The sequence below is a fragment of the Hesperophylax consimilis genome, chromosome 14 (assembly GCF_061612785.1).
Source record: "Hesperophylax consimilis isolate HC1 chromosome 14, BYU_Hcon_1.0, whole genome shotgun sequence".
Classification (NCBI taxonomy): domain Eukaryota; kingdom Metazoa; phylum Arthropoda; class Insecta; order Trichoptera; family Limnephilidae; genus Hesperophylax; species Hesperophylax consimilis.
This window is the reverse complement of record NC_142849.1, coordinates 36,798,224-36,810,231: the sequence shown is the minus strand read 5'-3', so window position 1 is coordinate 36,810,231 and position 12,008 is coordinate 36,798,224. Positions and strand designations below refer to the sequence as shown.

The 12,008-nt window shown below is 35.0% G+C and overlaps 1 protein-coding gene and 1 non-coding gene across 2 annotated transcripts in view; both read left to right on the top strand.

The window, feature by feature from the left end:
* LOC149418244 (uncharacterized) overlaps positions 1-12,008 on the top strand; it is a 224,478-nt gene that overhangs the window by 118,476 nt on the left and 93,994 nt on the right. The gene's annotated exons all lie outside the window — the stretch shown is intronic.
* TRNAA-GGC (transfer RNA alanine (anticodon GGC)) lies at positions 6,210-6,282 on the top strand. The gene has a single exon. It is a non-coding gene; the product is annotated as a tRNA-Ala (tRNA).

Sequence of the window (12,008 nt, the reverse complement as noted above, 5' to 3'; positions counted from 1 at the left end):
TAAAAAAAAAATACAAATGACACTGAATTTCCGAACTTATTATTAGAAAAACAACGGTGTACGCATGCTTCCTAGACTCAAGCAAAGCCTTTGACAGGGTTTGTCATAATGCGTTGTGGAAAAAACTGACGAGTTCGAGAACGACAAGTTCCACCACAAATTGTTAATATATTGAGAACATGGTGCAACCAACAGGAAAACTTCAGATGTCAGATGGAATGAAAGCCTATCAGAAGCAGCCAAATTAAAGTGCGGCGTTAGACAAGGAGGCTCAATGTGCCCAGTGCTTTTCAACGTATATATGGATGAACTTAGTAAAACACTGAATACAACAAGAATCGGATGCCATATTGCGGGGTATGTATGAACAATATTAGCTATGCAGACGACATGGTCATACTAGCTCTATCGGTAAAAGCGATGAGAAAACTTCTGGCAATATGCAAAGCTTACGTTGATAGTCACGGGCTGATGTACAATGCTAAAAAGTCATCCCTGCTGATATTTAAAGCAAATATTGGTCTCACTGTCATTCCACCCATACGTCTCGGCGGGGCCAACCTAAAAATCTGCAGCGAAATCAAATATTTAGGGCATGTCATGTAAATGATAAAAATGACAAAGAACGCCAAAGAAGAGTACTAAGTGTGCGAGCTAACATGCTTGCCAGAAGATTCAACAAATGCAGTCCTCCGGTGAAGAAGCAACTTTTCCAAACATATTGTATGAGCTTCTACACTAGCGAGCTATGGACGACATACACACAAGGCGTCATGAACATACTCCGAGTACAGTACAACCATGCATACAGAGCCCTATTTGGCCTCCCCTGGCGATGCAGCGCCTCACAGATGTTCACCGAAGGGCGGGCTATGTGTATGCTGCTTTGACGCTCCACAGAATAGCCGGGACGAGTCAGCGCTACCAGAGATTGGACAACACTCTTGTCCAGGCCGTTGCCTAGTGGCAGGGAGCCCCTTTAAACCAGAGATGGAGAATTTCACTCAAGCCACCATAAAGTCCTAATGTGCTTATCAATGTATTCATTTTATATTTTATTTTTATTTATTTCTATATTGATTTTTTTTATGTACTAACTTAAATTGTAAACTTTTATGGCAGGCAGAGCATTGCACACACCGCTCTGTACAGCTGAAATAAACATTATTATTATTATTTTTACACCAATAGGATACTCCAGTCCCTGTTTAATCAAATCGATATAAAAAAACCCGGTATCTGCATGAGATATCTCATTAAGATTACCCACTTTTAACATTGAAGAACACTAGTCTAAATGTTAGCAATACAATAACATTATTTATTGTATTGAACCAAAGTGCAAAAATACACCCATGACCGAACCTGATAAACAATTTACCGGTGTTTAAAAACCTGCACTACAACTAAAGGAATAGTGTGACTGTGGATCTATTAGACCATAGATATTTTAGCCATGTAGACTGGTTGTGATGTCAGAACGTGTCAGAATCAGCAGATTCAGTCATACCAACCAGAAGGTGTGATTTGATGTCATGGTGTTTTATTCGTTTTAAAATAACAATACATAAATTCTACGTATATAATAAAACTTACATATTAAAACTCGGCGCATGTAGCGTTTTTTTAAAGCCGTAATGTTTTTTACTAGAGTTCCATATTCTGTGCGATTATTACATCGTTATAAACATAAAAGATATTTACGTTTTTCGCTACACGCGGTGTCTATTTAACCCAGCGGTAGAATAATGCATTTCATTTTATGATTATGCGTATCTGAACAATGACTACATAAAGCAAATTTTCACATGGTTCAATTATAATTTAGAAAGCTTTGCTCGGTTAAGAAACAAGGTTATTAATTTGGAAGATTATTGGAGACCTTATCAAAACCAACAAACAAACAGTTAGGTCTTCAGAGAATAAACAAACACATAGTTCATTATAAAATGATGCGTGGAATATGTTTAGCATCGTGACCTACATTTTAGAACAACAAACTTTAACCACGCATTAAGATTCACAAATGTTAAATGAAGGGATTTGGTAATTTTGAGTACCTACGGTTAATATCATCAAAATACTAATTTGTGTGTGTCTGCCTGTAACTCTGCATTAATGAACTTTATAACTCAGATGTGCTTTGACTTTAATCATCATATTTAAAATTGGAACTGATCGTAATAAAACGACGAAATGATATTGAACCTATCTATAATACTTAGAATTTCTTTTATGTAAATTTATTTAGTACTCAATCTTTGAACTTAATCCGGCTAAAAACGTGATTTTAGGCCGTTTCCTTGTAAGCTTTTAATATATTGCTAATAAACCGGAACACGTGTTAATGCGCCTACAGGTGTTACCGCCAAACAACTCGGTCTTGGCACACACTTCTTGCCTCATTCACATTCATACATCGTCTCATTCATACTATTCTATTATTCTGACTCTTGACATGGCCCGACTCAAGTATCTTATTCTCTTGATCGTACCATGTCTTCCTCGATCGTTCCCGACTTCTGCTACCATTCTCATTTGCGTCATTACCCTTATACGTATTACACTATATTGTACTATTGCCATTTAAAAATTAAAATGTTGTTTTTATTGGCTATTGTTATTTTTTTAAAGAAGAGATAAACATTCCCGGGCCACAAAATGTTTTTGAATATCTCTTAATAAAAATATGCTGAATACAAATAATATGTTGTTTTGCGCAATAATCGAGGACTTAGCGAGCTGAGGAATTGAACTCACAATACATGGGTGGGAACTGGGAACCCGACGCATTTGCCATATGAGCCATTGACAGGTAATAGTAATATTACTAAAGATATCAAATCAGATCAGATATCAGATCTCGAAACACTTTTTCCAGAAGTTCTAACTATATTCAATGATGTTTCCACATAATCTGTTGAGGCTGCTACGCAGAGGCGTTCATTCCATGTAGGCACACAATCACTATTAAAATGTATTACTTATTTCTTATTAACTTATTTCAAGAAATCAGCGACTCGCGCACCGTACCGACTGCACACTATAACGTGTCAAAAGCAGAAACTAAAGATGCTAAATGTCGCGAACCATAGAGTATTCAATTTTTACTTTATAATATACAAAATATTACATGTGTGATGTGTGCGCATTCAAGAGATTACTCTTTTTGTTTGACTACATATGGCAGAGCTATTCATAACAAATTCTGATGGATAAAAAATATTTTATAGCGATCAGTGCCATCTGTATGTACTTCTATCAACTAGTACAACTTTACTAAAGAAGTATTGATAATATTACAATATGGTGGTTATCTTTCAAAATTTTATTGTATATTTTGCGGAAAAATATAGATCTAGTAATAGAATTGTAATATAGAACAGATGATTGATTTGTCTTATGAAATCCTAACCAAATCGGCTACCCAATTCTTAACCCAAACATGCACGAAGAGTGTCGTTGTCTGTGGTAGGTTTTTATTCAGTAAATTCGCTGTTTTCCCTTTTGCATACCATGATCCAAAACTCTGTGTACGCCACTGATGCTACGTTATACCTTCTTAACATGTATTCACTTCAGAATATTTGCACCTTTAATCACATTACATCGGTGTCATCTCTATATTAGCTTTGTCAAGTTCCGTAAATCTTTGAAGTAACTTCACAACGCCGAGAATATATTGCGCAGGATTACTTTATGGAAAGCAGAGCACGGATTACACGGTGTCATTTAAATATTCATTGCGTCCTTGTTACATGCTCTGTGCATATTATGAATACAATTTAGTTACCAAACAATTTCAATTAAATTAACTTAAGTAATCAACACTACATTGTAAATCTAGATTGACTATGTTATTTTGTAATCAACTTGGATTTTTATAAACTTACTGATTTACTATCCTAGTCATGGTAAAATATATCAAATCAGAATTCAAAAAGTTTTTAGTAGTTTTATTTAGTTTTAAAAATATTTTTTAGTAGTTTACATTATATAATTTTTATTGAATAATTTATAATTTTATTTATATTCTACTCAAGCGAAACGATGGGAAAATCTTCAATTTATCTAGAGCATATTTTTGGTATTCATAATGCACACCAATTCGTTATGAAGATTAATCAAAATAGTGATTTTTAAAATTTTATTAGTGTCTATTTAATTAGAGGTTTGATGATAGTTACAATATATGATAATCTATAATATTTCATCTGTTTGTTCTTAGTTCTCCTCACTAGGTAGTCCTGTGCTGAATCCTAATGCTTCTTTAGCATTAAGCTTTGCCTTAAGTGTTTTGTCAGTGCGTTTAATTCGAGTATATTACGGAAGCTTGTACAGTGATAGCCAGCAGTGTCCTTCAAAGCCATAATATCGATCGAAAAAACCAAGGGTAAGTCAGAATCCCTTTCCAATTCTAACTGTTAGCCACAGCTACTCCAATAGTTGTGTCAAATATAGATTGCAGTTCACAATAAAACCACTAACTGATTCGCATACTCTCATCTGTATTATGCTACAAAACTGAATAAAATTGACAATAATATGTGTCAAAGAGATTGAAGAATCCTTCTTAACAATGTGGTATAGTTTTGAAAATATGCAGCAGTGTCTCTGCTGTGTGCTGTTTGTTGGGTGCCATCAGCCTCTCTGACAACCCAATCTCAGATGCACTATGCTCGGTTGTTCCTCTTGCGCCGCATAATTGCATTAACTTGATACGCTCCGAGACTATTCCTTTGAAGGGCCCTCGCTGGGAAATCTTAGAGGACCCAGATAGAGTGTTTTTTTAATCTTTCAACCTATATAAATATGTGCACCAAATAGTTTCTTACCTCAGTGATTCATTTACTAGTCGGTTTTATTCAAATTAACATAATAATAATGAAAGAAATTTTTATAGCATCATGAGCATACAATCAAAATAATATAGGAACACAATTAATTAACGTAATAAACATAAATAACACAACAAATAGATAAAAAAGAGAGCGGAGAAAAAAGTGTATCAATACCTGCCGAGAGTAAATAAAAAAATCAACATAAAAGAAAAATTAACTATAAGTTAAATATTTTCATAAAAAAACACGTAACAAAATGTTAAATTTCTGATTTCAATTTTAGAATGGTATAAATAAAAATATCTGAAAAAATATAACTGAATTTTTTTCGAAGCCTATGTAGCCTTTATATTGGGGAATCAATAAAATAGATGGTTTTTAATGAATGAACAAATAACAACGTATGGAAGTCTCGTGTCATGATTTGGTACTCGGAACGTGATTACTTTAGTTAAGTCAGGTATGTCCATTAAACCATTAACTAATTTGAATAAAAGTAACAAATTGGTCATGGTTCTTCTGCAAGGTCAGTTAAAATTAATTTGGACAATGGATATGGATAGTTGGAAGTTAATGAACCTTAAAAACTTGTGTTTAACTCTCTCCTAATTTTAATTTGGTGTGCTTTATAGTATTGGGACCAGATAGTGGAATTGTATTCTAAAAATAATAAAGTGGCTTAAAATCTTTTGTTCTTAAAATAAATCACAAACGTTTCGTAGCCTTATTTGTTACTTTATTGAGGAGTGCGACAAATGTTAAAATTTCATCAAATAAGATATCTTTGATCTGAGACTTTTTTAAGTGGAGCATTGTTGATGCTATGTTGAAACAAAATGGGAATTTTATTTCTAGATAATGATATAAATTGACGGATCCATGATAACTCAACACAGTGACAATTAAACATGCTTTTAAAAGGTGATAAAAAGTCATTAGAAACGATGAAATTTTTTTAACGTAACCTAACCTAACCCACATAACCCAGTTAATAAAGTTTTTGTTTCATCACTTTCCATGACTTTACATAACTTTTTAAATATGTGATGAATTATCATTGTGATGATTTATCCGGTTACCAAATTTACAATTATCAATGAATACAAAATAAAAAAATATTACTCTATTAATTTATTAATTAATAATTTATTGTTTTACACACCCAAGCGGCTTACATATTTTGTAAAGAAAATGTTAAATTTTTTTTACACAAGCGTTAGAAATAAACAATGGTTGAATAAATTAATTCCTTACATTTTAATAAAATTTAAAAAAAATGGAAAGCTCGTAAAACTGTTATCTTAATTATCTCCATCAACAATTTCAAACAAAAAATATAATAAGCAATAATTGTTGGGTTGGGAATAAGCCGACGTAGCTTAGTGGTTCAGAGCATCTGACCGGCAATCAGAAGGTGCGGGTTCAATTCCCGTCGGCGACATTTATTTTTACTCGGGAGATATTTTCAATTTGTATGGATATTTCAGGTGAGTAATTATTGTTGATAATAAATTGTTTTCCTTTGTAATTTATCAGTTTTCCTTTTTAAACTTGCCTACCAAGAAAGGGTTACATTATGTACGTTTAACGCAATAATAATACGGAGTCAAAGTAATACATAATATCAAAATTTCACTCTGCTTTACTTTCATCAGTCTTTCAATAAACTCTGAATAAACCATTTCACAGCAAACTTTTTATTTTATCTTTCGATTTGACCACTCCGATTCCATTGAAAAAAATGCATTAATTTAAAAAAAATACTTATAAATGACAACCACCTAACGAAAGAATTAAAAATCTCAGATAAAGAATTTCGTCCAACTTGACTTTAGCTAAAGCATATGAATTTTTTTTTCTTTCATCATTTCATATTTGTGAAATAACTGGCCAATAATTTTATAGCAACAGAACTTGAATAGAACCTTCACAGAACTTCATAATCAACTTTAAATTTGGTGAATTGATCAAATTCTGCGAAAAAACCCGTCCTTAGATTTTGACAAACGGTTTGAGATGGCAAAATAACAGCAGTATTTGAATTCATAGAAAAATCTCTCTAAATGGAATCGTTACAAATCATAAAACTGCTGTACTAGACGCCTAATATAACATAACTCCATAGTTTGGTCGCCTTCTACAAAATTACTATTCATAATATAGAAAGAATTAAATAAATATTTTAAGCTTCGTAAATTTTAAACTTCACTTAACCTCCCTTTAGAGATCACAAAAGACCTGTTGTTATTGAATATGTTAAATATTTTAACATTAGAAAACAGACAAAGACAAACGACCAAACATTTTTATAAAAACGAATAGCTCCTGCATTATTGAATCTACATGTACCTAAACGGACAACTAGAAAAATATTAAAATTTATGTACATACTCGTACATCTCATTTCAACTACTGTTTGCATTCCCCATACAAAATCTTTGGTAACAAATATTTATTTTTATTTTTATTTTTATAAATTTAATTAAAATCAAATTCAATAATATAATTCTTAAGCTCTTAAAGTATGTTTTGGTTTTTGATATTATTACAGTATTTTCGGCTTTCAAGGCCATTTTCAAACTGTGGTTATAACCACGTTTAGACGACTAAAAATACTTGCAGAACTTAATAATTATATTATTAAATTTGATTTTAATTGAATTTACAAAAAATAAATGGAGTTCTACGAATTAAACACAAAAACAATAAATACATATTTAAATGATATGGATATATTTTACGATAATTTGAACTTGGAAAACGCCGTATGTGCCAACTATTTCTACCTGGTATAATTATCGTTAGCAACAATTTCATTCGTTCTTATTAATATTATCGATTGATCGTTGACTTGGAGGATATCAACAGATTATCCATTTTTTATGTCACTTATTAATTTAACCTATACTTTGTTAACTCTTATATGCAATATGATCTAATTTTTTTTTTCATGGTAATTTTTCAAATAAGATGTACTGCATTGTACGTAAAATCCCTTTGGGCATTTAAATAAAATAAAGAAATAATTATATTTGTTAGTTCTTAGATTCCCGTAAATATATCCACGTCCCTCAATACTCTTACTCGTAGCTTTATTTGATTTAGTAACTAGTAAAAGTTGTAAAAATAGTTGTAACCTGTAAAAATTGCTCCCTTCCAGAATCCTCTGTAGGTTCGTTCATCCCAACTGTAGACGTCTCGTTCACCGCCTCGTCAAAATCTGATATGTAATATAATACCTCCGCACAGATTTCCCCCGACGCGGCACATTTTGTGTTTATTCTGAAATTAGCGCGTCGCGTCGGCGCCACGTCAGAGGGTGGAATTGGCCCTGATCGTACAGAACTTCCCAGGGGGAAGAATGGAAAATACACTCCCTGTCAATGATGACTTCTATTCTGTATTATAATCTCAACGATGCAAACAAAGCCTTTAAAACTGGGAAGCGAACTTTTTTCAGGCTGTTTATGGTGGGCGTTCAAAATTGTTAAAATTAATTGATTCCTCTATTGTTGAATTAGTGTTAGGTTGTTAATTTGTGTTGGAAATTATTAAAACTTATGTACCTTTTTGGTTTTGTGCAACGAGACACGCCATGCCCATGTAAGCGTACACCGAAAATTTGTTCACATTCATTTAGATATGTGCGGGAATTAAAGAAGCATAACACAAAGCAAAGCATCGAAAGTAAACAAAAAGGCTTCGAGAGAGTCGGTTCAGTTTTTTGAAAGCAGTGATTTGTGTGTTTAAAGAAGATAAATCTAAAGTAATTTCCACATTAAAAATAACTGGAACTAAATACGTACATATTTTTATAGGTCGAAGACCGCAGGGCAAGGGAGGCAGGGAGGGGTTTAGGGGGTTTAATTCCACCCCATCGGCCTATTATTATTGTGTAGGATAAAAATCAACACGTAAAGTGTATTTACTATCATACATCTATTTTCGAATGTCTTTTACTGAGGATTGAACCTCTCTAAGTAGGAACTGGAGTCAAAAACTCTACCAACCTCGCCAAATATCACTCGGGTAGAACCGATATTTGATTCGTATATTAACTGCTATAATGTTAGAGAAATGCGTATATGTGAGTGGGAAATATTATCCAGAATAATCGCATGACTTTATTAGGTATCAACAGTTTGTTGTTCTGTTTTGCTTTCGTTTTATTTTTTATTACAAGATTCGATAAGAACATTGAACCATTTTGATCCATTTAAAATCATCTTTACCAAACAAACCATAATTTTGCGTCGACGGCTTTTTCACAGTTTACTAATCTCATTAAAATATCGTACAAGTGCAGCAACTCATAATTTAGGTATCATTAACCATCAGCAACATTAATATTACAACTTAACACGAGCCGACATGCTATTATGTATATTTTAGTTTTGAAATTACTTCAAATGGAGTCGTAAGTCACCCCTGAAGATGAAAGTTACACCATAAAATACTAAGAATAGTGTTTGCACCAAATGCAATCTTGCCAGATATATTCATCGTTGAATACGAACAACTAACATAAAACATAAAGCAAGTTCCTTCAAAAACTCATCACCATTGTCCAATCTCCAGTGATGACAGTGTCTACAAGATACTAAACTACCCACACAACTGCATTAACATCAGTTTCTGAAGAGACGATATACGAACCCGGTTCTTTCTCAGAATCCAACGGTTGTATGCAACAACTAACAAGTCGCTCGGGTAAAGTTATATCAGCAGCTGGATAGAAAACTAAGTAATTAATCTCTTCGCGGAATTATACGCGCGAAAGGAGTCGAGTTCATTATTGAATGAGTTCTCAAAGATTTATCCGTTCAATTAATCGGGGATGGTAATCAATGCGATTGGATAAGTAGGCCCCTACTTAATTATCTTGCATGTTAACCCAATAATTGAAAAATTTAACTTCAAAGTAAACCATGATTAATAAGTCTTACATCGACGTATCTACCGCTCACTATTAATTTAAGGAATTTAATACTGCAGAGTACTGACTTCAGACGCCATTGGAACTTTGAATTCCTATTTAGGGAATATAGGTAGGAGAAATCGTAGAGAAAGATTTACTTGTTTATTTTTGGAAAACCTCACATCTGATCATTGAAGACAATATCAGCGACTCTCAAACGAAAAATGTGAAACAGAAAAATTAGAAAAAGATTCGGTTCCATCTGAGAATTGAACCCTGGACTCCAACCTTGCCTCGATAAATAAAAATGGGTTTATTTTTCAAAGACACTCTCTAGATTGCTCTATTTCGGGTAGAATATTGAAATCAAACATACGGATAGCAGCCAATAAAATCATGCGTTAAGAAAATGAAGATGATGTTGAGAGCTCTTAGACGAAATATGATACAGTTAAATGTGATCGAAGGAGATAAGGTCGTATTAGCTCAGTGGTAAAAGGTGAGCAAATTTATTATTTTTAATCAATAAGTTGGGAAATAACATAGATTAATCAAATAAAATTAACTTGCGTACGACAGGATTTGAACCCGCGAGAGCCTTGGTCTTGTCGAGAGCCTTCCCGCGACCACCAATCAACGCTAAGAACAAAACATTCAACAAAGAATCACAGCTACACCAACCTTTTGGTTGTAAGTTTTTTTTTTTTTTTTTTTTTTTTTAATATTTACTCCACACAGGAGGCCCTGAAGAAAATAATTTCCCTCGGGGCCTATGTCATCTTTGGGGATGCTGTGTGGAGGGTCTTTTTTTGGAGAGGAAGGAGTGAACATGGGTCTTGAAGAGTCCCATGTTGTAGGAGGGAGGAAACACAGAGGCCGGCAGTTCGTTCCACAGCCGAGCTGTTGAACTTAAGAACGAATCGTAGAAGCGACCCGTTCTCATGTGACAAGTGTCAACTGTGTACAAATGTTGGGCGCGCGTTTGGCGTGTATCCCGACTACGCACCGGTGCCGAAGGGATCAATGACGCTAGTTCCTCAGAGCATCTTCCATTGTAATACCGATAGAACAAGGACAGCATACCTACTTGACGCCTGTGCTTTAAAGATTGCAGTCCGTTTGTTAAGATTGGGGAATCTATCAAACGGACCGCCCGTTTCTGCACAGAGTCAAGGGTTTTTTTCAGGTATTTTGGGGCTCCAGACCAGAGATGGCTGCCAAATTCGACAGTAGGGCGCACTTGCGATTTGTACAGGGTGAGCAGTTGTGTACTATTAAAGTATCTGCGGGCCCTGTACAGTACGCCCAGCTTCTGAGAGGCCAACTTTACTCTGGCTTCGATGGAGCCCCCGTACCTGAGCTGGTCACTTATAGTTACACCAAGCATATCAATGGAAGGCCTGTTCGGAAGATTGCTTCCGTTGAAGGAGACTAGATTATCATTTGGATCCCTTTTAGACGTAATCAGACAGGATTGGGTCTTTGAAACATTAAATTCGACGAGATTATTTTTACCCCAGGAGGAAATACTCTCGAGATAACCGTCCATTCTCTGCTTCAAAGCCCTCCGAGCCGTTGGAGTTTGTGCGCCCTTTGGGGGCTTGTCAAACAAAAAGCTATCATGAACTGTACTGTCATCCGCGTAACAATGAATCGGTGCACATGTCAAAAGGTCATTGATGTGCAACAAAAACAAAGTTGGAGACAGAACCGATCCCTGTGGGACGCCAGCATTTATGGAGTGCGAGGAAGAGGTGAAACCGTCAGCAACCGCCTGAATCGACCTATCCCTTAAAAAGTCAGCAATCCACGTACACAGGGATGCGGGAAGTCCGTAAGAATGCAATTTGTTGACAAGTCCTCGGTGCCAGACCCGGTCAAAGGCCTTGGATATGTCTAGTGCGACCGTTTGGGTCTCACCGTGACGTTCCAGGCACCGCCCCCAAACATGCGTCACATACGCGAGAAGATCACCGCACGAGCGGTTCCGCCGGAATCCGTATTGACGGTCGTTGATAATTTTGTTCTTCTCGAGGTATGTGAGCAGTTTGTCGTTTATCACACGTTCCATCACTTTGGACAGAACTGATGTGATCGCTATGGGGCGGTAGTTGGCCGGGTTGGAGCGGTCACCTTTCTTGGGAATAGGGTGAATGACCGCTTTTTTCCAACCAGAGGGCACAGTGCCACACTTCAGGGACATTTTGAAGAGCTTTGTCAAAACTGGAACTATTTCCGCAGCACACCTC